Raw genomic sequence first — 27,732 nt, 5'->3', positions numbered from 1 at the left:
CCACAAAACTCAGATTAGGCTCTTCAAAAGCTTTACCGGGCTTCAGGAACTCCTGAAGCAAATCTGGGCCCGTTTTCATGCAAATCCAAATACCTTTTATGGTTTTGTTTCAACTTGACATTTGATTTTGAGATTTTTTTGAGCCTCTCAGACCCTACGGCTTTATGTGAAACCCAAAGGGCGTGAACTTACATGAACTAAAATGGAAAAAATATTCAGATGAACCCACTGAAAACTGAAACTACGTTCCCACAACTGTGCTTAATAAACTGCTCTGTTTTTCTCTTAATTGCAGAAGTGGCAACTACTGTTCCACAGCTAGGAGCTGCAGCGAGGCTGAGTTTCCAGTTTATGTGTATTAGGTATATTAAATAGGGATCCTGGTAAATCACTGGTGGTTTGTCCTCTTCCAACTGGCAGTTGGTAAACAGGGAACATTCTCTACCTCGGTGTGACCTGAGCAATGACAAAATCAGTTTTCCCCTGCCAGGGTGTGCTGCCACAGGAGTGATGCAGTCTTCTTGTCACAGTGAGTCGCTCACTCTGTCACTGCCAGGAAAAGTGCAGTGTGTCCTCCACCTCACTTAGCCCTACTCTGATTATGGTGAGGAAGTCCTGGTACTGCTCTGGCTGAGCACCTCCAGCACCTCTTCTGTCTTTTTTTTATCCCAGCACACAGTGGCTGTGCCAAGCCAGATCCCATTGACCATCTGCTGAGCCCCCCACACGAGCCGGTCACACCAGTTGTGGGACGCGCGACACACCAAGGTACCCATGGATTGGTGCCATCCCTCTCCTCTGCTCATGCTGCCCACCTTCCCAAGGGACAAACACCCCTGAGGATTGTCCCATGGCAGGGGGATGGGAACAGGAGGAGAGGGAAGGAGAAAGAGGTGTTCCTTGAGCCAGGTATAGGAAGGGCTGCTGATGGGAGAGGGAGCAGTGTGTGCTCCAGTCAAGCTTTAGCAAGTAATCGGGGACCTGGCTCTCATGGCCAGTTTGGCCCAAAGTGACCCAAGCCTGGCTGTTTTGTGCAGAGAGCAGAACCTCAAACATTGTCTTCCCTCTCCAGCACACACAGGTTTCCAAAGCTGTTCAGGTCTTTCTGAGAGGAGGAGCTCATGATGCTTCCCAACCTGAGTGGCTGAGCATGGTCCTAGGGAGCTGCAGGTTGTGAGGTGCAGGTTGAGGAGAAAATGGAGCTTGCACAGGGCACTCTGATGATCTATATTGTGAAGCTGTCTTGTTAGACATAAAAAACAGCATTAGGATCTGTGATCCAAGCCACATGTCCCGTGTTACTAGTCCTGTGACTCAAAATTGCAAGGTCCTAGTATCACAAAGGATTTTAGGAATTACAAATGGTGTCATGGAATCCTTTCCCTTTTCTTCTGCAACTCTGAACCACAGCAACTTTTCTCTACCCTCTTAATTGAACTTGTCAGCCTGGTACACCCTTCAAGGTCTGGGGACTGGCCCTCCAAGAAAGCTCCCATAGATGAGAGGAGCTGGAAGCTCTTGGCACCCTGAAGTTCTCTGTCCTTTTGTCAAACCTGCTGTGGGACAGGAAATTCTGCCCTGCATGCTGCAGTGCACAACACTACTTCCCCACCTGTGCCAAAACACAGTATGCTTTCAAAACGATTTTTAGCACTTGAAAAAAAAAAAAAAAGTGATACTGTGATGAACCTCTCCTTCTCATTGTCTCAGTAGTCCAGACTGCTTTCCCTTCCAGAAACGACAGAGACAAGTGTTCCCTGCAGGACAGGTGGAAGCAGAGGCAGAGCTGTGGGAATTGCAAGCCAAGCCTGGGGAGCTGTCCTCACTTCTGGGCTTGGTCCTGGACAGGAACCCTGTTCTAGTCTTGTCCCTCAGGCTTCAAGCACAAGAAGATGGTATGGTAGGTGACATTAAATGAAACAACTGGTAGTAGTGGGCTTTTACTCTCCTTCTTCCTTTTTTTTTTTTTTTTTTTTTTTTTTTTTTTTTTTTTTTTTTTTTTTTTTTTAAATAAAAAAGCCCAAAACCCTTATTGGCAAAGCTCTTCTCAAGGTCTGACAGGGAAACCCCATAGCCTGTACCACTTCCATGTACAGGCAAATTGTGGTGTATGACCTTTTGACACCACATTCTCAGTGAGACTTTACTGACTAAAGAATATGGAAAAACCACTGTGGAGCTGGGGCTGTGACTGAGACCATGCTCAGCCCCTGGTTTTCACTGTTTTAAGGAAAATGTGTGTGGGGGAGTGAAGGTCTGCCATTTCAAAGGCTGGCTCTGATTTTGTATGTCTCTGTCTATGGGAGAAGTGAGCCAATCCACACCTAGGAAAATGAAGCCTTTTGAAATGAAGCTTTCAAAACCATCAGTTAAGACTTTTAATGTTAATTAAAAGATTAATGTAATTGATTTAAAGAACATGCAGATCACAGCAGCCTATTAGGGATGTGCTATCTGCAGTTTACATATGGTTACTCACTGCAAATACCATATGTACTGTGAAGAGAAGAAGGTGGTGAGGTTAGTCATGGGTGGAGTGGAGCAAGTAGTCCTCATAAGTTATGGTAAAAAACACAGTCACTTTATCTCTTCTAGGAATTTACTATGGGCTTGCTAATGCTTGGTAACCAGCTAGTTTTTTGTGTTTCCTTTCAATCCTTTCCCACCAACTTCTCCTGCACTAGAGGCTGTGTTTCTGAGAGCTACCTGGCTTTCGTGCCCGTACTTTCCCTACATTAGGTCGTTGCTGGGACTTACTGCTTCAGAGGTCCCACAGCTGGTAATAGATACAAGGAATAAGTGACTTTCCCAAAATGACAGAGGAAAGTGAACCCAAGCATTCCCAGTTAAGTGAATTACTTAGAAGGGTTTTTTTGGGTTTTTTTTCCCCAATCTCTCCACATCATTTTCTGAGCCTTTTTCCCCAGGCCAAGCAGCAAGTTAATATGCTACCACTCTCTCTGGGGCTTTAACTCCAAAGTTTACACAGTTCCCTAGCAAACTGGATTACTTTTTTTTGTTTTTGTTTTTGTACTAGACCTGTTAAAAAGAGCACTTAATTTTTCATGGTGTGGGAACAAAACTACCGATCAGTGTTTCTCTAGTAATTCCTAAATTTACTTTGAACAAACCTGAGCAATGGTTGGGACTTGATTTTTTTTCTAAGAGTTTTACAGATACCTCGTGGATAGAGAGAAAAATAAAGGCTGCATTTGTTTTACTCTCTGGCAGATATAAGAGAGAGCTTCCTTAAGAATATTTACCAGACTTTCACTCCTATTTCTTTGTTCAGCTCCTATCCTGAAAATGTTTTGCATCAGGAATTATATGTCTGTGAGAGAGCACATGGAGAGTTTATTATATGAACATGGGCTTTCTTATTGTTCAAAGCTTCCTCTAGAGAAGAGGGCCATTAACCTTGACTGCTCCTCCTTTTATAAATATCAGCCTGTTCACCAAAATTGCATTGCTTCCTGGAAGCTTGGTGAAGCAGTGAACCCTAAAACAGCTTAGCACGACAAAAACATGGCAAGAAGCAGAAACTTGGAGGATTTTAGGCATGTCTGATTGTCATTTGTAACACTCCAGTCATTGCTTTTGGCAAGGCTGGCAACACCTTGGAAGATGCCGCGACCATTTCTGGCAGAGGAGTGCTGTTGAGGATCAGCCCATCTGTTGGGTTCAATTTCAATAGGTCAGCAGAACAGATAATTATATTCTTTTTCTTTTCCTTTAACCTGAGTTTCCTACAAAAGTTTCAGCTTGAACGTGTTATGGGTTGTACTACTGGAAAACTTGGTGCATGGGAGTTTTGGGTGAGTCTCACACTTTCCTTTAGGTGGTGGAGTCTTATGGGTTTAGAACTTCTTAAATCAAAGCCACTTGTAGTGTTTCCTAACTTCCCTTACATCTGAATTACAGGAGTGCTTTTCTGTGGTGCTGATTAAAAAAAAAGCCTTAGAAAGTAATTTTAAAGTGTTGTGCATCTAAAATGCCATCTCATCATTTTGTAATGGCACAAATGGTGGCAAAAAGGTGGAGAACCGTATGCTGTTGGTCCACCTGGAGTGTTTTGCTTTTTTTATGTAGCCTTTTATTAACATTTGTCTGGACTTTATATCTGCTTGGTAATGACAGATAATTTGTATGATGAGGAGTCTGCTGGACATCAGAGTGACAGGTGAGGGTGGGTTCTGCTGACAAATGAAGTGGGCAACTCCCAGGAGGGTGGCCAGAGGAGACAGTTGCCTAGGGGTGTTTCAGGGAGTGCATGCAATGAGCTGATGAAGATGGCTCCAGTGTTTATTTTTGGGAATACAGAAATGATGATGAGTAAGTGCTGAAAAGCAAAGCCCATGCGCACATCTTCAGAAACAGAGTACACAATTTATACTCTTGGTTCACTGTAACTTTGTTTTGCGATGCAAGACCTCAACCTTTGAAGGTTTCAGTCATCTCAAAACAATGTTGTGTCCCTGAGTGACATTTTATCCCTAGAAGAGGCCAACTGATGTTCTACTAAACAGTACTCAGAGGGCTTAAGAGATGTTTAGATTAGAAAGCAGATCTCACCCACGCATGGCAGATTGCTTTCTGTTTAACGTTTCGTTGTGATTTTGTCATTTGTGGGTGCAAGAAGAGGCTGTAGATGTTTATTTCTTGTGAAGATTTTGCACATCCTGTGACAGTTTATTTTAGCTGGCCTATCAGTATTTTCTGAGCAAATTAGAAGGAGCTGGAAAAATCATAAACCACCAAAACAGTTGCTAGGGTAGGAGATGGAAATCTATAGCCTCTGAAAATGGAAAATGAAAAATTTCAGAGAGTGGAAAGCATTTGTCAGTCAAAATGGAGGACATAATTCAACTTCACACTGAGTTGACAAAAACTGCTTACTTGAGACACCTACTGGATCTTGTTTCTCCCCTGTGTTCCTAATTACTTCTGTTTTCATCAACTGTCTGCCTGCAGTGGAATGGAGCTCCCTTAGCTTTATATGGAAGAAGCTGAGGGCTGTCCTGTGTTAACAGGGAACATGGTCTTTTATTGCAGTGAAAATCAGCACAGATATGAAAAAGTATAGAAATTATGTGGATTTACCATAGATACTAATTTATCAGAAAAATTTGCTTCTCTGCTTTTGTTAGTTTTTTTTTTTTTAAGGCTCAATTTTTTTTCTTCTTTTTTTTTAAAAATTTATTTTGTTTTGTCTTTTGATTTTTGATTTTTTTTTTTTTTTTAAGGCTCAACACTGGATGCAATTTCTTTTGCCTGAATTATCCGAACACCTTTGGCTCAAGTTTCTAGTCATTATTTTTCTAGATAGTTGATGTGGAGGAGAGGAATCGTGGTTCCTGCACTGGACAGACCTTTGTGCTGCAGCTTCTGGACATGATGTGGGATGGTTTTAGTCTGAGGTAGGCTGTGACACTCAGCCATATCTGCTCCATAATTATTGCCTTTTTGTACCCCTACGTGTCCTGGTGGTAGCAATGATGTGTTCAGAATTAATATTCTTCAGAGAAAAGTGATCTGAAATCTTGTTTGTTCCCTGCAAGGTAGGAGCATAGCCCATAGATTTGACATGCTCAGGAACATGTTCAGTTCCTTCAACTGTCTTGGTTATCATTTTGACCCTCCCTGTTAGATGTCTATGCTCCCAGAGGTGGAGGCAGAAGCTCAGCCATGACTGTACTGTAGTCCTCAAACCCCTAGTACCAAAAAATGTCCTACAGAACAAATATTTTCCTGCTCTTCTTTATAGCCCATTGCAACTCCATAGTAGCTATGTTCCTCTGCCAAAGTCAATCAAGTCTATAAAAATTTCTGGGAAATGACACCATCTGCTACTCTAAGTGTGTCCTAGGAGGTCTTATCCAGTAATTAGGGTTTTGTTGTTTTTTTGGTTTTTTTTGCAGATGACTCAATGCAGTGTGTGGTAGTCACTGAACTGCCTCCAAAATGTTTACCAAATTTTCTTCTGTGCAGGGCTGTCTCTTGATGGGAGTCCTCACCTTGGCCTCATATTCTGTGGTCTGACTGTGTCTAATTGTCCTGAAGAGCAGCAGACTGAAGTGGCTGTTCAATAAGTGCTAGGCACTTATCTTTTGCTGTGCTGAGTCTCAGTAAGTACTACGTGTCCACCCCCATCCCCATGCCTTTTCTTCTCCCTAAAACAATGGGGCACCAAACAGTGTTCATACCACTGAGCAGTTTTGCTCTCAAAAGCCCTCTGGCATCTCTTTCACCCTGGTGTTTGGTCAGCAGCAGTGGGAAGCCAGGTGGTGCCTCCTGTCAGCAGTTCCTGCTGCTGGCCCGTGCCGCTGCACAGGCACACACCTGCCACGGGCCTGCGATGGGGTCCTGACTCCTGTGCTTCTCCCCAGTTCACTTTCCAGAGTGGGTGAGACCTGGCTTCCTACAGCTCTGTGTTTAGTGGTTTGTTGTGCTAGGGCTGGGACAGAGCAGGGGCCAGCCAAGGTGGCTCCTGCACCTAAGAGGAGCTGGTCAAGGGTTTAGAGAGTAAGTGCTGTGAGGAGTAACTCCTGAGGGAGCTGGGGGTGTTTATCCTGGAGAAAAGAAGGCTTGGGGGAGACCTCACCGGTCTCTATGATCACCTGAAAGGAGGTTGTGGCCAGGTGAGGGTCAATCTCTTTCAACTAGTGGCAGGATGAGAGGACAAGCTGCCATAGCCTCAAGCTGCACCAGGAGAGCTTTAGGTCGGACATCAGGAAGAATTTCTTCATGGAAAGGGTTCTCGAGCATTGGAATGTGCTGCCTAGGAAGGTGGTGAAGTTACCATCCTTGGAGGAGTTAAAGAAATGACTGGACACAGCCACCACCTGGGTTTCAGGGAGGGAAGACGTGGCAACTTCGTGGCTGGTTCCCCTCTGTGCTTCAGGAAGTTCCAGCATCCTACATCATGGTTACCCATGTGTCAGGTGGATGGAGAGCAATGAATCTTCTGGCGACCAGCTCGATACAGCTAGATACAGATACTGGCCTTGGGCAAACCCAAGCCCTGCTCCACCACTTCACAAAGTGCCCAGAAGCTGCTGAGAGGCAAGCCTTTGAGATTTCCCTGCTGCCTAACCCTCAGTACGCTTGTTTGACCGTGTCACTTTGTGTACCCATGAGGTGGTGTTTCGCCTGAAAGTGTTTTGATAGCAAAGTACTTGCTGTTGGACTGAAAAGATGGCACTGAAAGGTCATCAGGGAGTCAGCCATGGTGTCCCCATGTGCTGCTGGGAACAGGCAGGGATGCAGAAGAGGCCAGGCTTTGAGGGAGAGGTGGTTGCTCCAGACAGCTTGGGTTTTCTTGCCTGTGTGCTCAGCAAGCTGTCCTTCATTCAGACAAATGCCTGAATCTGTATGTGGTTTCAAGCATTTACTTCCATAGTCATCGTGCTGCTATTTATTGACCATTATTCATACTTTTCCTTTCAGAATGCCTCAGTCAGAGAAGCAGAAGTAATGCTGGCATTACAAAACAATTTTAATGATTTGTAAGCAGTTGATCAAAAGTGTTTTCAAACAACTGTAGGGCTCCAAGCTGTTTTGACATCCCTTTGGCAGAATAAACTGAATGACTGACACATTCTTGGAAATCAGGACTGCCCCACAAATGAACTACAGACAGCAAAATATTTGCAAAATAGTCCCTTTCAGTCTTTTCCATAATTAATTTCAAAAGTGTCTAGTGCATTGCTTTATACAACTGAACTGTGAGCTGAGCTCCATTAGGACTTTTAAGGGAAGTTCTGAAGGATGCCAGTGTTTTGGGAGCCTGTCATGCTAATTTAGCAAAGGAACCAGAAGGTGTATTTCATGTGGCTTGGTCACTCAGCGTTGAGTGTCTGGGGCTCGTGCAATGGGGCCTTTAGCACCACACCAGCTGCAGTTTAACCATATCAGTAAAGCAACAGTACTCCAACAGCTGTTACCTACACCACAGGCTCTGCAGCACCACGAGTTTTGCTACTGGACGCAGGGAAATAGTTCACTCAAATGCTTTCAGCAAGGAAATGAAACTTTGCCGCTTCATTTCTTTGTTTCCAGAAAATATCCACAGGGCTACTCTCATTTCTTTTGTTAGGAGATACGAAGTTTAAGTTTTTGATAAAAAACTACCTTTTCTTGTACCCCAGGTTCACTCTCCTTTGAGCTGAGGGAGACAACTCACATGCTTTAATTTGAAGCTTTTGCTGAATGACCAAGGCTGCATGCAACATTATGTTAACAGGCTTTTCCCTGATGTGGATGCCACTTGAAATCCTGCCTACCACCACGTTCCAGCTACCAAAGCATCACCAGGGCTCAGAGTGCTGCCACCAGTTGTGATCCAGCTGTGGTCAGTATGAAATATGCAAATTTTATGTACCAAGAGTTACAAATTATTTCACAGCACCATCTGACTGCAAACCTTTCCTGCCTTTTCCCTCTGGAAGGTGGTTGTCCTGGTCATTGGGATGTGGTTCAAAGGCTACCTTGTCCGGCAGTCCCTGCCTCAATGGAATTGGGACTGGTGTGGGGTGAAACAGAATGGGATTGAACAAGGATAGTAGTTTGGTCTAAATATATTTGTTTTTCCTACAAACTAGAAAAGGTTAAGGGAGCTGGGATCACTAGCATTGCCTATCAGATTTGATTCCTTTGATGTACACAGAGTAGGACTAATCTGGCCGAGGATCAGACAAAGGGTCTTTCCCCAGCAGAACAATAACCCCATTAATTAACACTGCTGATGCCGAGGTTGTGGGCTCACCTCCTGTAAGATACCCAGTTCTATGAATAATCTCCTTGTGGTTCCTTTCCCCCACCTCATTACCTTTTAACAGAGGATAATGACATAAGTCATAGATACTTTTGTACAGGATTGCCAGTATACACCATTAAGTTTGTATAGTGGTTGATTTAGGTTTTTGGATTTGAATAATTCACATCTCTTTTATTTTCCTCATATGAAAGCTCAAGTGGGTACTGGCTGCAGCACAGCAAGGAAAAAATATTTGGGTATTACTTAGTAAAATGAATGACATTGCAAAAGTCCAGCAATTATAGCTGCAATTTAATTATTTTCATTTTTTCACACTTGTGTCCCCTTTTAGAAAAAAACTCTTTTTTTTTTTTTTTTTTTTTTTTTTTTTTTGTATCGGGGGGAACAGATGAATGAATTCCTCAGTGTAAAATCACAAATGTTTTCCATGAAGAGGAGTAAAATCAGATGATTTTATGGAAAGCAGCTGAAAAAGCCTCTCAGACCAACTTTTTCCTTCCTTCTGATGAGAATCCAGGCCATAAACCAAAAGTACTGTTTGTTCTCAGGCTAAATATAAATCCCAAGAGGGCAAGTGCTTTTGGACCTTATAACCATACACTCCTCTTGGGTAGCCTGGAGCATTTCTGCTTGGGGCTGAGGGCAGGAGACGTGCTGCTCTGGGCACTGCAGTGCCTCCATCTCCGTGGGAGGGGCAGATATGCTGGAAAGGCATGAGCCATGCCCTGTGCTTTCCTTGTTTCTCTCAGCAGGGAGAAAAGCTTCTCATTGTGTAGAACAAACAAGGTGCTGTGGCCTGAATCCCACTGGCTTGTAAAGAAAGAGGAAACAAGGGGGAAGTGAGGGCCCATTATAAATGTGCATTTATTTAATTTGTCCCTGCATGTGCTAACTTTGTCCTTTTTCCTAGGGAAACACATGGGAAGGGGTGAGAGAATGCAGCATGAGGTCCTGTCTGGTGATATAATGACTGGAGCACTTGCTGCTGCCCCTGGCACTTCCTTGGCACCTACCTGGGGAGCTGAGAGAAGACGATTGATTCAGCTATGGCCACGTCTCTTTCGAGAGGGAAAACCAGGCTGGGAAATGGGGAGTGGAAGGAGAGTGGGGAGCTGTGCCTCTGGAGCCAAGGAGCTCACGGCACCACTCCCAGCATCGCCTCCCATGCCCAACCTTGCCAGCCTCGAATCCCTTTTTGTCCCTGCTCTGCAATTAGTGCTCAGCATTGGCACTGCTTTGGGTCCTGCTCTCTTTTCACAACAGCTGCTATTGTGAAGGGACAAGCTGAAGAAAGAGGCTTGAGTTTGTTATCAGTGAGAGGATGCCATAACAACCACGGTGTCTTTTTTTTTTTCCAACTCAGAGACAATGATAAACCATGTGACTTTTTTTTTTTTTTTTTTTTTTTTTTTTTTTTTTTTTTTTTTTTTTTTTTTTTTTTTCCCTGAATAGAGAGAGGGAAGTATTGGTACATTTATACTGGCATACTTCAATTAATTATTTTTATAGCTTTGGTTACCTATGGTCCAGAAGGATTAATTAATTAATTAAACGGTTACAGTGAGAAGAATGTAATTTCTTCCTTTGCAAGAACCATGAAATAAAGTTGGCTTCTGAAACTGGAGACGTTAATGATGTCTCCTTACAAATATATTTTTGGGAACAAGGAGAGAGGGAAAAATCACAGAGGGAAAAGAAACATTTAAGTGACACTACTGGCTCTAATCCAGCTGGCTAGAAATTGGTCACAAAGGAGTTTAGGCTTGAAATTAGTAAAACCATTCAAAGATGAAATGTCTTGATCCGTCTCTCAAGCAGTGTAATGGGGGCAAGGACCCAAATGTTTTTTAAAATGGAATGTACCAAATTATTGATCATGCAGCAGAGGAAGAAAAATCTTAGTAATTAACAAAATACTTCCCAGATAATCCTGAAATAGCATGTCCAAAGGGATTGTAAAGGCGATTAAGTCACCATTCACATTTCCCTTTTTACTAACCCAGGCTTGGGTGCCACAGGGGTGTAGGAGCCACGGAGGAAGCCCTTTCTTCTCCCCACGACAGATGGATAGATGAAGTAAGAAAGTGTTTGGTGCTCTGGGATGGGGATGGGGCACCCCATTTGGGTCCTCAGGTTTAATCTCTGGATTTAGAGCTGAGCAGGAATTTTTCTACAAGCAATGTGAGCAGTGCTTCCTTCCTGCCCTCAGCCCATGGGGTAAGGCATGGTCCAGTTCCCAGGCCAACGTGGAAGCTCACTGTGGTAGCCTCCTTTTACCATCAGCAGAGAGAAACATGCATTTGGGGGGGAGGGGAGGGGGGCTAACTCATCTGACCTATATTACATATTTACTTTGGGCTGAGACAAAGACTGCTCCAAAAATGCATATCCTTTCTTGTTGCCTGCACTGGGAATTGAGATGGGTAGTTACATGCCAGAGGAGTCCTTTTGTCCTGAGGACAGGGTATGGCAAGGAGAAAAAAGGAGTTTTTTCTCAGAACAGCTGGCCTGATGAGTTCCCAGGGAAACAAGCATTTGTTTAAGATGGGAGGAATTAAGTTCTTCGAATCATCTGTTTCCTTGACTATTCAAAATTTTCACCAGCTCTCACCTCTCATCAGTCTCTGTCTTTGATGGATGTCAGGGAAAGCTTTACCACCGAGCTTTGTGGAAGGAGAACTGAGCTAAGATGAAAGTAGCTTGTTGTTGTGTGTATCTGCATGTGGTTAGCAGGGCAAAACAAAACTACAAGGCCCGCAGCTTTTCTGAGATACGCTCATTTACATCAAGATGTGCTACCCAATTACTGCAGGGTCCTTTTATGGCACTTTCCTTTTTAGATTGTGGTGGATCTTACACATGTGAGCGCTTATGTGTGTGTACGTGATATGCATGTGTAAGCCTTTACTGTGGTATGGGAAGAGGAAATGTACTGTTTGCCCATTGAAAGAGGAGAGTCTCGGGTTTTAAATTTCTCATAGGAAGTAATCATGCTTTGTAAGCATATTTCTTGTAAGTAGGTATGCTTGAAATGTTTATACTTCGCTTTCAAGAAGTAAACTACTCTAAATATAATATCAGTTATGCAAGACCTGATGTGAACTGATGTGGAAACTACTTTTAAAATCATCTTCACTTTCTGGTGTAATAACTTTCTTTCTGAGGTACCTGAGAGATACAAGACTGTTTTCGCATTGGTAAGGTTGAAAGTAACTGAAGTGGAAACAAGGTGATTATTTATATCTCAATTACAGCACTGAGACAGAATTATGAATTAAAGCAATCTGGAAGCCTCCAGAGGATATTTCATTGTGTCTTCTTCTTACTCTCCTCTCTTTTCTGGAATAGCAGTAAGCTGTATTGTGAGGAAGCTGGCAGGAAGTGGCCTCAGTCGGCATTAGGTTAGATGTGAATTTGTGAATCAGAGGCACAGACTGGAATTTTCCTCACTTCTGTTTGGAGACAAGGCAGTAAATGTAGAATAAACTCCCAAGTGGCACTGTATGGGCCCAAAAGGTCAGGTGTGGGTGATTGTGTTTCTGTCCAGCAGTAGAGGTGGACATCTACCAGTAAGCATTTCCTTATCTTAGCATGTTTCTTCTGTTCTGTGCAATACAGCCTGCTGAGGTAGGAAGGAGTAACCTGCCTTTATAATCTATTTACATCTATGAATGAACTCCATCCTGAAGCTGTTGAGGTTCCAGTCATTTCTCCAGAGAAATTACTCTCTTGGCTTTGCTAGCTGACAGCTCCATCTAAAGTGTTTTCACGCTTTTGAACTGGATCTTGAGGGGGTCAGCCTGTGAAGGGTGGGTGGAAGGGGAGAAAAGCTAAGTTTTCACCCCAGTTCAACTGGTACATTAAAACAAAAGCACAGCCTTGATATATAGCCACAGTCACCACTGGTTACAACTGTTGTTGTTAGCAGAAGAATTGCATTCAGCCTCTACAAACTGAAGTTAGAACCAGATCCATTTCTTCACCTGATTTTTGTGTGGAAATAAGGTGGGAAACCAGGCATGTATCCACGAAGCAGCTCTTTGGGTGAGCATGGCTGAGCCATCCCACCTGGAGCACATACCAACAATTCTCAAACCGTGTGGTTTTCGCCTCTCAGGACGATGTGGTCTCCTGTGGGAGCTTCACTTTCAACCACCCTGGGCAGCAGTGGCAGTGTCACACCTTTCCCAGGCTTGGTGCCTAGGATATTTCCCCCCATGTGACTGAGGGAACACTGAGCACCTGTTCAGCTCTTTGTCAGAAAGAAGGGAACCCAGGCTTAAAACAAAGTGTCTGTAGAGTTATGCAGCCTGTAGAAATAAATCCTGAATGCCTGCTGAAGGCAGGATATTGCTGCTCTTATGAAGCATGACTGCCTGGCGCTCTTCTAGACCCAGGTAGAAGTTCTACCTGGAGTGAGCTTCTTATGTCAGCTTGCCTTCAAAACCCCCCTCCCTCTTCCTTGAATTAGGATTCAGGATGAGAAAACATGTCCCTTTCCTCCAGAGAGACCTTTTCTAAGAAATCATTCTTTTTGTTATCTTGGTCTGTCCAGCCTTTCTCATAGCTGGCTTGGCCTGTGTTCCACCACTGTCATTCTGACAATAAAATGCAGTTATCAGGTCTAAGTTGCTTTACGCCTTTACTGGAGTTTCACAGTCCGATCTGGAAGTTAAATCGCCAAGCAAACATTGCGGAGAAGGTTATAACAACACTCTGGGGATTCGGTTTGACACAGACCTAGTTCTGCTACTCATCACAAGATCATCTAATCTCCCAACGTCCACCTATAATCGCATCAAATGGATTTCACTGTTTTGATTGCTTTGAAACAACACAGCTGTTGTGTAACAATCTGGGTGTGTGTGAACTGACACTTCTTGAGCACTCGAAGCAAGGAGCAAAAAAAGAGAAGGCATCAGAGACTAGCTTGGTGAAGCCTTCTGTGGTTTAACCAGCCGAGCTGCACATGGGGAACAATGAGATACACTGTGAGCGCTGGAAAGCTCAGTGAAATGATGCTCAGCAAAGTATTGTCACTGTCACTTCATGACTCATTAGCTCCTGTCCTGCTTTCAGACAAAGGTCTGTTCCCACCTGGGATGTTTTTGGGCTGCCAGTCGCCCCACGTGGTGAGGGTGGGTGCAGGTTTGGTCTGTGTGTGGGCTGCTCCTGGGCCAAAGGCTGCTCCAGGAGATGGGACTGCAGTGTGCCCTCCCCTGTAAGCCCTGCACGGGCTGCATTTGCCCCCAGTCAGCCTGCCTGCCCACTGTGTGCCCACTGTGTGCCCACCGTGACTGGGGCCAGACACCAGAGATGGGCAAATGAGAGAGCAACCACCCTCTGCTGCCCTCAGCAGGGACCTTGGGCTGACCTGGTCAGGCTGTGACCTGCTGGCTCTCCATTTCAGATAATTCCAACTCCTGTAAAACATTCAGCCTTCTTTTTTGCTTCCCACTGTTAACAGGTGAAGCAAGTTTCTATCTACAACAGTTTTCATGGACTTGCCAAGGGTTTTCTGCCTTTGTGGCAAGCACAGACTGACAGTGAGTTATCCTTTTTTTGCTATGGCTTCTCACCTTTTTTGGCAGAGACATTGCACAATGCACTTTTTGAACTAAAGTACTCATGAGGTGAGGTATTAGTCAGCCCAGCCCGTTGTTTCTGCTATCTGACAGAATGTTTTGGGTTGGAACAGACCTTGAGGACCATCCAGTTTCAATCCCCTCCACCATGGGCAGAGACACCTTTCACCAGAGCAGGTTGCTCAAAGCCCCATCCAGCCTGGTTTTGACCACTTCCAGGAATGGGGTATCCACAACCCCTCTGGGCAACCAGTTCTAGTGTCTCACCACCTACACAGAAAATAATTTCTTCCTGATATCTAATCTAAATCTACCCTCTTTTGGTTTGAAGCCATTCCCCCTTGTCCTACCATTACATGTCCCTCTAAAAGTCCCTTTCCATCCCTCTTCTAGGCCCCCTCAGGTACTGAGGAAAAGCTGCATTAAGGTCACTCTGTAGTCTTCTCTTCTTCAGGCTGAACAGCCCCAACTTTCTCAGCCTTTCAATCCCAATTCCCAGCTTTTACCTGCCAGATAAATGACAATTTAGTTGAGTCAGAAAGATCCGCTTTTAACCCCAAATCCAAGTTTACCAGAAATTCAGCTGACTCCATGGATTTGTGTATTGGCAGGGTGGAGGAGACATGCTCTGCTCCCAGCTCAGCTCCAACTGGAGCACTGCATCCCTTACTTTTCTATCAGCCCTGACAGCTGGCCTGCAGCAAACCCTCCATGACATATGCTGAGGTAAGAGAGAGGAAAAGCTTGGATCAGAGCTGTGTTTGAATGTTCTGGTAGGCTCTGATTGTATCTGGTCATCTGACAAGTCACTTTTGTACTCCTTGGGCATGTTTCAGAGGGAGAAGGGAGAGCTGCGTTTCATCACAGGCATGTTCAGTGGTAAACCTGCCAGTGGTGTGAAAGGTGGCGAGATGAGACAATGTGCTTTGTTAAGGAAAACCCACCTGGCAATGTGCCACGGACTCCTGGAGGCAGCATGCTCCCAGTTACTGTGCCTTCCCAAAGGCACACGTGCCCTGTCTCCTGGCATGGCACCTCTGCCAGTGCTCCCACGCTGCTTTGGTGAGCCTTGCCCTCCAAACCTGCCACATTTGGGGCTAACATCACCACCAGCTCCCCTGAGAGGGTGAACAATGGCCACGAGCTGGCAAGTAGCAGCCCTGGTGCGACTTGGAAACCCTCATGTCTAAGAGCCATACATACCTTCTGGCACTTTCCCCCTGGCCTTCCAGCTTGCAGGGGTATAATTTCCTAACAGAGCATCAGACATTTGCTTCAGCACCTGGTGGTGACTGAAATGCAGGAACTGGGGCTTTCACAGTGGGGACATCATTTCCCAGATGATGGTATCACTTTTCTTCTTCTTCAGACTGGCACCGTGATGAGGTGAAAGAGCCGTGGGCAGGTACTCTCACATGCCCTCAGACATCTGTGTGACCTACAGGTTTTGGTGCCTCTGCAAACCTGGGTCATCTCCCAGGTCTGTGCCTGAGCTCCAGCTCTGGAAACACCAACATGTGTTTGGACTTAGGCAGGCTGCCTACATACTCCTAGTTTGGGATAGATGCTGGGTACTGCAACAGAGTCCAGTTCCCCTGTGGTTTCCCAAATGGGATCTCTTGTCCCAGTTCAGGGGTCAGAGGGGCTGTTACAATGGACAGGATCTCTTTGGTTGGTTTGTTGGTTTCTGTGATACTTCCTTTTGCAAAGCTGTAGTTTCCCCTTTGTCATGGTTCAGTGGACAGCATTTACGGTTCAACCACTAACAAAGAAATGTTATTGCACTCAGGTATAAATAACAAAGAGCTCAACTAGGATATGATCAGGCCTGTAACTCTGACTATTGCAGGCTAGAGTATCATAGGCATAGGTTGGAGTGATACACAAGGGAAACCAAAGACAATTAAGTATCCGACAAAATAAATAAACAGAAGGTCTCAGCTAGAATCTGGGTAGCATTGCTGAGTCCCAGGGTGTGCCTTTGGTTCTGCATCTTTTTTTGCTTTTCTACTTTAGCTGCCCATGTGGTATGACCTAGTTCTGGGGGCAGAGGGGAGGAAGGAAGTCCTGTGCCCCCTCCCTTCACAGAGGTTTAACCAGTCTGAGCCGCAGGAAGATGACTGCTCCCATCTCCCATCACATGAAGGGAATAGTGGCAGAAGCAAGGAGGTGATTTGGGGCAAGACAAGGTGAGGGAGCAGGGCAGCTGCACAGCCCTGTTGTCTGCTGTTAGGACCATCTCTTGGGGGCTGGAGGTGTGGAGGAGAGCTAACACTGCTGGGTCCCTGCTGTGTTCTGTGGAGGGTGTGGGGTGGAGGCTGGGGTGCCCCTCCTCTTGCAAGCACAGCTGCACAACAATGCACCTCTCTAGCACAGCCCTGTTTGTAAGATTCTAGACCAGAACCTTACAAACCCCATCAGCCTTGGACCTGCTTGGGTGCCTGGTAGGCAAGCACTGGGGTGTCCTCATCCCAGTACCTCTCAATGGTTGCCTTTTTCCTTAAACTCTTCTCATCTGTCCTGTGGTAGGTGCTTGAGGGATTGGAAAGGCAATTAGGACACTATTCACATTTCCCTTATTCCTTAACCCATGCTTGGGTGTGACAGGGTTGTAAGACATCTTGCACATCTGTTTCTCCTGGTCACTTCAGGATTTTGTGCAATATTTCCCCTTGGCAAAGAATTTTTAATGGCTGTGGGTGTGCAGATATCTCTTTTTGTCTCTCAACCAGAGCCTCTGTGGGCAGCAATTGTGTACAGTACAGCACAGCTGCAGTCTTTAAAAAATAAACTGGCTACCTTCAGGCAAACAGTTATGCTGGCACATAGAAAATATCAGTGACATCCTCATATACTGAAGGATCAGCTGCCTTGCCCTGTTGTAAAGATATCTCCTAGTTTGTGCAAGGATGAGTGTCCTGTGTCCTGGTGGTTCCTCACAGCATGTTTATGAACACCTCTCATTCACGTGAGTGACATTCCATCAGGAAACAGGAGCAATACTGGAAAATTAAGATAATCCGATCACAATATGAAATGTCACGGAGCCATTTAGAAAAAAAATAAAATAATTAAAAAAATATATATATATAAACAGCTCACAGGCCATAAATGTTTTTCACATTGATTAATTTTAATTTGCGTTTCTGACTCATTATGCAGTAAGAATAAGATGAGAATTAGATCACAAACCAATAAGATCAGGATAAGGAAAAGGGAAGAATGTGAAAATGGATCATAGAAACAAGTCTCGGTCTACCCTGTAGTGATTAGCATTGGCACATACAATAAATATAAGAAGGTGTTCTGTGGCATGACCATACAATTAGGCAAATCCAGGACAAACTCAGGATAGTCCACACTGTCTGCATTTGAGGAGGAGACCAGGAAGCAGAAAATGGGAAATGAGGGCAATAGAGAGCATTAAACATTAACCCAAATGTCATTTGGCTTTAGATGACAGCGCTGGTATCAAACGTGCAAGATGATTTACTCAGACTTTTGCTTTCACAAAGTCTAGGTATGCCTTTAATATTTAAGGTGGTGGTAGATTGTCAGCACGCTGCTCCACCCACAGTGAAAACCACAGTTCAAATGGCTCTACAATGAAATAAACAGAGACTCAAGATCTGGATGACTGGTTGACCTTCACAAAAGTGATGTTGACCTCAGTGTGATAATAATGTGACACAGATATTTATAAAATAACTGTTATTGATTGTGCTTGTCTCTGTAACTCCTTCTTTGATTTACCACTTATTAAAATGTCAGAAACTATTTACTAACTGCTGTGACTCTATACAGTGTTTGGCTTAAAATATTGTTTCTTTGAATTTACCAAAACAGTGTGAAGTTGTGGTCAGTACAGCAAGGATGAATGATGCTGTTAACAGTGTAGTTCTCAGCCTCAGCCTGTGGACCTTAATCCACGATTTGTAAAGGAATCACTGCATCACAGAGCAACTGCAAGTGCTGTTTATTCATTACGGAGTGAGAGGGTGGGGGCTGCAGAATGCCACTGAGTCATAAAATCCCAAGCTTTCCCAAAATCTGGGCGTGTTCAGAAGCCGAGTTTTCATCCCTGTGACTGTACATGAGACAACTAACACGGTCTCATTTAATTCTGGAGAGACGCTTGAAAAAACATCAATATTTTGAACCCGGTTTCTCACAAGGCAAGATGATAAAATCTTTTCATTAACCCTATCTTACGAGCACAGTCCCTCTCCCTGGGCATTGTGCCTCTTATTACTGAGGCCCATGGAGGCAGTAATTGCCCCACACCTCCCTTAGCCTAGGACTTGGCAGTGTGGGATTCATCAGGCTGGGTAATTAAGGCTGCTGTTCACTGCTGAAGTTCACTTCCAGCTCGTGCTGCATAAAACACAGCTGGAGCTCTCCCTGACTGGACAAGTTCTGGCTGGACACGGTCTTGGACACCACTGAGGAGTCTCACCCCAAATCCAGCTAAGACCAGCTGGCAGAGCTGGGCTGTTCATCCCTGTGGATGGAGAAGGCGCTGGCAGCACCCAGGGCAGGGCTGTGCACTGCAGGTGCTGCTGGTCTTTGGTTGCACAAAGAGCTGCTTCCCTGTGTCAGGCCAGGGCTGGGGGTACTTGGGCCCTTTGGGGGGAGGTTTGGGTGCTGGATGCCACTTCCCACCTGTGCCTGGCCAAGGAGGATGCTCAGTGCCATTGCCTCACCAAATAAGCCATTATTCCAGAGGAGACTCAGCTAGAGGCTCGGAAAACACCCTGCCCATTTCGGCATGACTTCTCTCTGTGCTGGGACTTCTCAGCACTATGGGGAAATGAAATGAACACAAACAACACAAACTCTGAACCTTGGCCACTGCCATCCAAAATAAACAGGGTATGGGCATAGCGATCCCACCTGGCTTTGTTCTGCAGCCACCACTCGTGGCTGGGAGGGAGGAATTAACCCCACTCCTGCTAAGCTGCCCTGCCGACCCTTCCAGGCAGGAGATGGGTGTGCTGCTGCTGGCATTGCTGCTGGTTTCCCCGCCAGCCACGGGCACAAGGAAGGGAGGTGTCCCCTGGGGTTGGGTTCCCATGCTGCTGACTGCACCCTGCGGGGCTGAGCTCTCTGTGCTGCCTCTGAAGAGTGGGGAAGCTGCACACTAAATCCAGCTCTGATCCTGACAGCTGTGCGGGCTCCTCTTCTCCCTCCCTTTTCTGCTACCTGCAGGTGCTGTGGCTGCTGCATGCCCCATCTCTCCCTTCAGCCCTCCCCTGTATCCCTGGCACAGAGCTGTTTCGTGGTAAGGTGGTGGTAATAGGGCCCAACAGCCTTTTCAGGTACAAGAGTAGTGCTGCAGTCATCCCAAGGAGTGACATCTGTCTTTGCTCCGAGTTGGGTGGCAGATCCAAACTACCACCCTAAAACACTTCTCATCTGCAGTCTTCTGAAGAAAGAACAGAGCATATTGCTGTTGACTCCCCAAAACCTGCTAAGTTTGTGCATCTGCTGTTCAGTTTCCTGATCTCTGACAGTGCAGCAAGAGGAGGAGTTGCAGCTGCTCTGCCCTCTGTCAGGGCCTCTGGGTGTCCCAAAATCCCAGAGGAATGCACCCTGCCTGCCCAGAGTCCCTTGGAGTGAGAGGTTCACGCTGACCAGAACTGATGTGGATGCTCTCTCACAGCTGAGATCTCCCAGGCAGAAATATGATTGTTTGTGTTCTGTATCTTTTTTATTTTTTTTCAAGGTAAGGTACTATTCTAAACATAATGGGTTTAGGAGCTTCATAATCTATTTTTCTAGCCTGAGTTATTGCATTTCCACAGGTCCCAATAATGAAATGCTGCTGATAGCAAAGCTCTGTGCATTGACAAGGAAGAGAAATGTGTTTAGGAGCCTAGAAGATTACATACAGAGACAGGTATCTCTCAGTACCCCATATAACAAAGTTTTAATTTAGGAAAGTGTTTATTTAAGACAGCCTGGAGGGCAAAGTCCTGGGGGAAGAGGAACATGTTGTCAGGATTTTCATAGAAAACTGGACAAATTACTAGAGAATGTGTTAAGAGTGCCAATCTGGCATTATGTGTTGATTTTTAAATCTCATTGAATCCTTTAAAAAATTTCATAAATAAATAATGGAAATAAATAATAAATATAACAGCTGGCTTTCAGGAGTGTGGAAAAGATGACCCAAGAGGGAGTTTCTGTTTCTCTGCTTTTAATGGCTGTATCAGTGTATGAGCTGAATTGAAGAAATCCATACTGGAAGAAAAACTAGAGTCCTTGGCTTTTTGCCAGCCACCTCTCTGGCTGTCTGCTTCTCTGTTCCTAGAACTTCCCTGAATTTAAGTGTTTCAGGCCCAGGCTGTGGGAGGGGAGGTGTACCAGGAGCCCGGTGGTGAGGAGCTGATGAGGGGACGGAGACCTGCCCAGCCAGCACACGGGCCATGACATGACACAGCCATCTGGCACTGGCCAGGGAGCCCTTGGCTTCCACACCACCAGTGACTCACACTGCTGAGAGCAGAGACAGCGTGGGCAGATGTCCTGCTTCGGCAAACTGCGTGGCTGAGGTTTTAGAAAAGTGAATGGACCGTACGTGACAAGGAGTACTGGAAAATGCTTGTGCACAAGGGCTTGTTCCAATTAGTGTTGGGGGTTTTCAGTATCGGGCAAGCACCAAACCTAGCATCTGGGTGGATTTAGCTGTCCTGTGTTAGGGCTTATGCTTCTATGCATGCACTGATTAACACCAGTTTTCATGCTGGCTGACTCACAGCTCCTACGCGATCATGTTGTAGGCTTGTTATTTCTTCCAGTGTTCCTTTACCCATGCCTTGGATGTCCAAGTAGAATTGAAGTAGTAGTATGTCCCAGTAGTATGGGAGCACACCTGGACTCTCAGTATGATGTTTCTTGGGGCAGTTTTCTTGCAATTGGGCAATTTTTATGGGCTAGAAGAACAAATTCTTTAATGATTTAGGCCTCAGTGCTTGGCAGGGTTTTTTTACAAAGAGGCTGGTGAGGCACTGGAACAGCTTGTCCTGAGAAGCGGTGGGTGCCCCAGGGCTCTAAACAACCTGTCCCATGGACAGTATCCCTGCTTATTGCAGGGGGGTTGGATGAGATGACAAGGTGTCTTCCAAGCCAAACTCTTCTGTGATTCTATATCCACTTTCTCATTCATGCCTATGTTTAGATCCGAGCTTTATCAGTGGTGAGTGTGTATCCCACAATGCTTCCATAACCCAGTATCTCTAACACCAACCCACACGCACACACAAATTAACAGCTGAGCTTCTAAAACTGATCCGAACATACATGTTTTTACAAACTGAGGTTTCACTTGCCGTTGGTTTTGATTCTTAAAAGATACCTGCTTTGAAGCACTTCTGAGCTCCGGGAACTTAATTTTGTTTTAATGAGAGTCCAGATTGTCTTAATTGCACGATACTTGGCACTGCTAAGAAAAACAGTAACAATCATAAGACCTTTGATATTTGCCAGAGGTGCACCAGAACCTGTGGGTTATTTTTCATGTGTCTTATTCTCCAGCCCAGATTTCAGGTGTGGCTGACTATTACATTTTTCCAGTAAGTGGACATGAACTTTAGTCACGAGTAACTTTGTTTTCTCCATCTGATAAGACACACAGTACCTGGAAGTTCTGTTTATTTTTTAAGGATAACATGAAAAACTGCTTCGTCATAGCTGACTACCTCAGTGTTTATCATCATGGTGCTAAGGCCCATCATTTCATTTAATGGGCCTGAGCACGTGTGTTTGTGGGTACCCATCACTGCTAGCTCCTTCCCAACCCATGCTAATTAGTCTGCCCATTAGTTCAAAGTCTGAGAGATGGGCGAAGGCAGAGATGATAATCATGGACTGGAAAACTTGTTCTGTTTGAATTAGAACAATATGTGTCGAGAAACAGGCTAATTTTTCGTCATAGTCCATTGGAGTGGGATTCAGTGGACTTCAAGCCCACTGGCGTCAATAGACTTGGACTTTGTCTCCAGCTCAGACAAAATGGCCCCATCTTTAATACCAGGAGATTTTTCTGCAGGACGGAGTATTTACAGGCTCTCTTTCCCAACATTCCAATGTAATTCCCCTTTGCTGGTAAGCCACCAGTACTTCTTTGAAGGAACTGGGGTGAATGGTGTCAAGTGGTCCATCTGGGCTTCATTGGGAGGGAGAGGCAGCAGTAGGGCTGATGAAATTGGAAGAGACTGTGGATAATTACATCTGTGTGCAGCAGAAAGGAGAATCACCTGTGAGGAAGAATTAAGTGGGCTCTGAGGTGCTTCCTTTGGGTTATAAAAGGCCTGGAAATGCACTGCCATGTTTTTATTTTCTGGTATAGAGGGGTGGAATGGAGACAGAAAGATTTGATGGGACCTGCCCCCTCCTCTATGGCTGTGGCCAAGAGAGTGCTTGTGCATTGATTCTCTTATTGGCTAAGAGAGCAGGCGGCGACAAAAACCTAACCCAAAAGGTATGATTTTTTCCTCATTTCTGTATGTGTTCTCCAGGCAGCAAGTATCTTTTCTTGTGTTGATGCTGTGCAAAATTTCAGTGAGGCTTTATTTATTTTTTTCCTGATTTTTGTGAACCATTTGACTCAGCTACAGCTTCTTTAATGTCCTTGTTTTTTCTGATCCCTCCATGAAGAAATAAATAATTTATGTCAGTGTGACTTCTAAAGGAATATTTGTTAATGAATTCAAGCTACCCCTATTGTTTGCCTGTACCCAGTGAGATGGTAGTAGCTTTGGATAGACATAATGGCCCACTCTGAACAATGATAATTTTATTTCCTCCTGGCAAAACCAGCACAGTTTAGTAAGTGTTTTAACCTGGGCCTTGGTTTTGTTAAAAAAGAGGGGTACTCTTAATGTGCCTTAATTAGCACTTGGTGGGAGCCTAGGGAAGACAAAGCATTTTTGTAGCTGTGATGCTGGATAGTGAGCTGACCTAGTCAGCCTGTTAATTATGGACAGTAGCATGAACGGGACTGACCCTCAAAACCACTTTGATTTTGCAGATTTGTTAGGTCCACAGATCTGCAAATAAATCTTTCAGGTGTAGACGCAGGTGTGAAATACAGGTGTGCAATAACTTTTTTTTTTTTTTTGTGCTGCTTGGCTGCAGTTACGAGGAAGTTCTGTCCCTCTAACTGTGAGCAGAATGGAATTGAATTTGGCTTTCCATTATCACATCTCTTATCAAATGCATGCAGCCCTGGCATGTGGGACTTGCTATACATAGCTTAAGTGAACATTTTTTCAGTGTCTGTGCTTACAGAGGTGGCTATTCCTTCCCGTTTCCCAAGTGCATTTCCTCCCTTCTTCAGTGTAGTCTCTCCCGCTGCTGTTTGTTTGCCTAAGGCTTTCATTATCCTGGGAATATGATCTCAACCTGAAATCCAAACCAAGGTGTAAACAAAAGAGCAAGTGGCAGAACTGTTGGCTTGGGGTTGTTTTGTTCTGGTGTTTTTTTGGTTTTTGCTTTCCCCTTAGCCTGTGTTGTCTGTTTCTGGAGCAGTCACCCTTGTGTTCAGCATCTTGCTTCAGCCGCCGAGGTGTTCCCGTGTCTCTGAAGGGTTACCCCGCACTCGCTTGCGGTGCGCTGCTCCCATTCGCTGCCACTTATTGCTGGCACGCACTTGTTTTATCTGCCTGATCCGGAGATCGCGGGGGCAGGAGGAGCAATCGTGGTGCTTTTTGAGCCGGCCATGGCAGGTAGCAGGGCGGAGCCCGCACACGACCTGACGGGGTGACACCACGCTGGGGAAGAGGGCTTTTGCCAGCTACAGCCCTGCTAAAGGCTCTCCGGCGAGTAACACCGCCGTGTACCGGAGTCTGGATTGGCACGGGTGTCGCCGGCCGGCCCTGGGGAGCGGGAGCCCGAGCCGCCAAGGAGGCTGTTCCCGCTGCGTGCCCCCGCGCCGGGCTCCTGGCAGCGGGGACAGCCTGGGCGCGCTGGCCGGGAGACCCCCGGGTCCCCTCTTCCCCCTCCCTCCTCCCCTGCTGTCGGGCTGGAAGCTGGCTGCTCCACCCCTGACCGATACTCGGGCGGCTGTGGTGTGCTGGGGAGCTGCCGGGGAGAGAGGGCAAGCCTGGGGCACCCAAGCGCTTGTTGTTGCAACACCTCCTGAGCGCCGCGCCGCTTCCAGCTCTCGCACCCCTCCCCTCCTCGCTGACAAACGATACAGGAATGCGCCAAGCCGAAGTCTTCTGGGTTTCTGTTTAAATTTTCGCTTCTATTTTGACTTCTTGAGTAAAAGGAGCTAAAGAGATGCACGATTTTCTGAGCTTCCAAATAAGACAATGCTGTGCCGCTGGTGTATCTTCAAAAATTAGCCACGGAATTTTAAATCTTCCTATTATCCCGATTAGAGAGAACTGCCTTCTCACAGAGCTGGTACACAGCTCCTACAGCTTGTGTCCCTGCTAAGATACAATTAGAAGAGCAGCAAAATCATTAGCTGCTCCCAAAAGCTTGGCTTAAGAATTTAAAATATGCTGTCCATATTGGATGTGAAGGTTTGAAAGGCAACTATATTGTGACTCTTAGTGTGGTCTTCTAGGCAGTGCAGAAATGCAAACAACATATGTTATGAAGCTCTCTTGAAAAATCAAGTGCAATTCATGTGCTGTGCTTGTGATTCTGGTGAGATCTTCCATAATTGTTTCAACGTCAGCCTGACCAGTTACTAAGCTTTCTGAGTGGGAGCATGAATTGGTACTGCGGGTTTTCTTTCTGCCTTATAACTGGCTGATCAGTGATTTAAAATCAAGCAAAGGCTGGGATTTCAAAATCTGAAAGACATTTTGCAGTTGGGAATGCTTTCAGCCATCACGTCTAGTTTGAATATTTGTCTTTACAACCTGGAATAATGTTTTCTTGCCTCAATCAACACCATCACTGAAGTAATGGTATTAAATTAGTCACGATTCAGTAACTTAGAGCATGGGATGTTTTGTCAGCATAGAATGTATTGTTTTAGATTGTAGGGTTGGAGTACACTGACTCACTTCGTTTTTAATTTTTAAAAATAAATAGCACAAGCTGGGATGCTTTCTAATACTAACAAAAATAGAGAAAGCAAATAAGACTATTTTCAGGGTTCCAGCTCAAGGGGGCAAAGGTCAAAGGCCTGCAATGGATTGAAGTTATTAATTAACAACTACTTACTGGATTTTTCCTAATTTATGACTTCATGTATTATAACTCTTTCGGTAAAACATCATAAACATGCCCAGTGAGTGATCATACAGTATGGATTGACAAAAAAAGAGCTTAGAGCACAGCAGCTACGAATTAGCAGAGCCTCTTGACTGGAGCAGGTCAGAATTCACTCAACAAAACAGTTTGTTGAAAGAATGACTTCTCAGTTGCTTTAATAAAATAGAGGATTCCCCCTGGGTGCTGGAGAGGAGTTGGCTCTGCCGGGGCGTGCTCTCCATGCCTGGAGCAGGGCAGGGCTGTAGTGCTGGGGGCTGAAGGGCAGCTCCTCCACAGGGCCAGAAATCAGCTGCATCCTTATTAGGGGCGCTTGGTGTGTCCCTCTGTGACTGTACTTCAGGTGTGGGTGAGGGCTCTGGTGTCACTGCCATGCTGAACTGACTAGGGCACACTCTAGAGGCCCAAGGAATTGCTGGGCAGGGTGGAAGCCCTCATGGGAAACCCCCAAGAGGCTCGTGATGATGGACATTTGTCCGTGCTTTTATTTAAAAAGCTGCGCACAGGGCTGTGCAATTTGGACAGAATATTAAACCTCAAAATGACTTTTTAGAGGTTTAAAGAGCATCTGCTTCCCCACTAGTCTGCAGAATTTTATCTTTAACCACCCTTTATAACCGGGGCACCATGAGTGTTTGTATCCCTACTAGCAAAGAGGGGAAATGGAGAGAGAGAGGCAAGTATGAAAAGTGAGAGTGGAGTCTGGAAGGTGAAGCCCAAAGAGCTCGGTGAGCACTTTTTTCTCTCCGCGGCATCTGGAGAACTTTTTTTGTGTAGGGAGGAACCCACAGTCCATCTTATTCTGATTTAGCCATATTTCAATAATAAATGCAATTTCAGTGTGAGAGGCTGAGACATGCCTGGAAGTCAGTGTTAGTTATACAGTGGCCATTGTTCTTGTGGGAGGTTTGATCTCAGACAGAATCCCCAAGGGATCAGGATCCTGCAGGAGGTGGATCTCCATTTCTGCCTGATTGCCTCTCTGCCTCCAATCATCATGGCTATTTGCAGTCACTAATAGCCTCATAACTTGCCTGTAAGGCATTGTCTTTGCCTTATGGATTAGAAGCTGAAGTGCTGTACAGACAAATGACTTGCCCAAGGTCATGCAGGAAATCTCTGTGTGAGCCAAAACTTCAAACCCAGTATTTCTGAATTGTGACTTTAACATCTCTGTACCAGCTTTGGCTTGGTTAAGCCTGCATCCCTGCACAGGAGGAAAGAGTGGAAAAAAAAAAAACCCCAAAAGCCCAAAACACACCAAACCCCATGTTTCCATTCTTTAGTGAGAAACAGTGCCTCTAACTCAAGCTTTTCTCTTCTGCTCTGACCCTTTGTATTTCCCCAGCTGTCAGATACTCTAAAGAGCCTTTCCCAGTCTGTTTACTTGGGCAATGAGTGAACCTTCAGGGTCACAAACCCTTCTTGCCCGCTGCCTCTTGGGTTTTTCTTTGTTTTCTTTTCCTTTTGGTGGTGTTGGAGGGCAGGCAAGGGAGGGACCTTAGAGGCAGGCAGCCAAGGGTGTGAGCAGTGCCAGGTTAAGTAATGGCTTTGCTGACATGGATTCTCGTAACTGCTGCCTATTCCTGCCCTGCCAGGAACAGCCCATCAGGCGGCGAGTTTTGAAAGTCTAATCAGTCCAGACCAATAATCTGTCGACCTATACCGGGATGCAGGAGAAGTCCTGAGCATATGTGTGTGTTTTTGGAGGGAACTTATTAATTAAATGTAATGATATCTAATTATCTTGGTAATAGGTGTCTGGGAGCTACAGGAGTCTGATGAAGCACATGTGAAAGCCAAGGGAGGTTGGTGTGATCACAGTGCTGGAGGGAGGGCACAGGTGGGACTCAGGGGGAATGCCGAGAAGCCGCTCCCAGGAGTGCCTGACTCCAGGGGCAGGATGCCTGGTGATCCCTAGTAAGCAGTGCCTCACTCTGCTCACATCTGCTCAGTAAAGGGCGTGATTCCCTCTCACTTTTTTGTCTACCTCCTCTTTTGTTTATTCCGGGTCTGTTGGAGATTGTCTGCAGCGGTGGAGTTGCAGGAGTTTTGAAATGCCCAAGCAATCCCCTGTGTTGGTTTGAGCTTTAAAGCCCTCTGAGCAGGCTGAATACACCACTTTCTGATGCCCACAGG

The 27,732-nt window shown here is 45.5% G+C and overlaps 1 protein-coding gene across 8 annotated transcripts in view; it reads left to right on the top strand.

Moving 5' to 3' along the window:
- The first annotated feature begins 22,704 nt into the window (after positions 1-22,704).
- Positions 22,705-27,732, top strand: part of ZPLD1 (zona pellucida like domain containing 1) — a 99,455-nt gene continuing 94,427 nt past the window's right edge. For 5 of the 8 annotated variants that reach the window (XM_040057314.2, XM_040057315.2, XM_040057321.2 and 2 more), the window contains exon 1: positions 22,705-22,843. The gene's annotated coding sequence lies outside the window, so the exon portion shown is untranslated. The remainder of the gene's footprint in view (positions 22,844-27,732) is intronic. The other 3 variants (XM_040057322.2, XM_040057316.2, XM_040057317.2) reach the window with 3 other exon arrangements.

Source organism: Hirundo rustica, chromosome 2, assembly GCF_015227805.2.
Source record: "Hirundo rustica isolate bHirRus1 chromosome 2, bHirRus1.pri.v3, whole genome shotgun sequence".
Lineage (NCBI taxonomy): Eukaryota > Metazoa > Chordata > Aves > Passeriformes > Hirundinidae > Hirundo > Hirundo rustica.
This window is presented reverse-complemented; position numbering and strand designations above follow the sequence as displayed.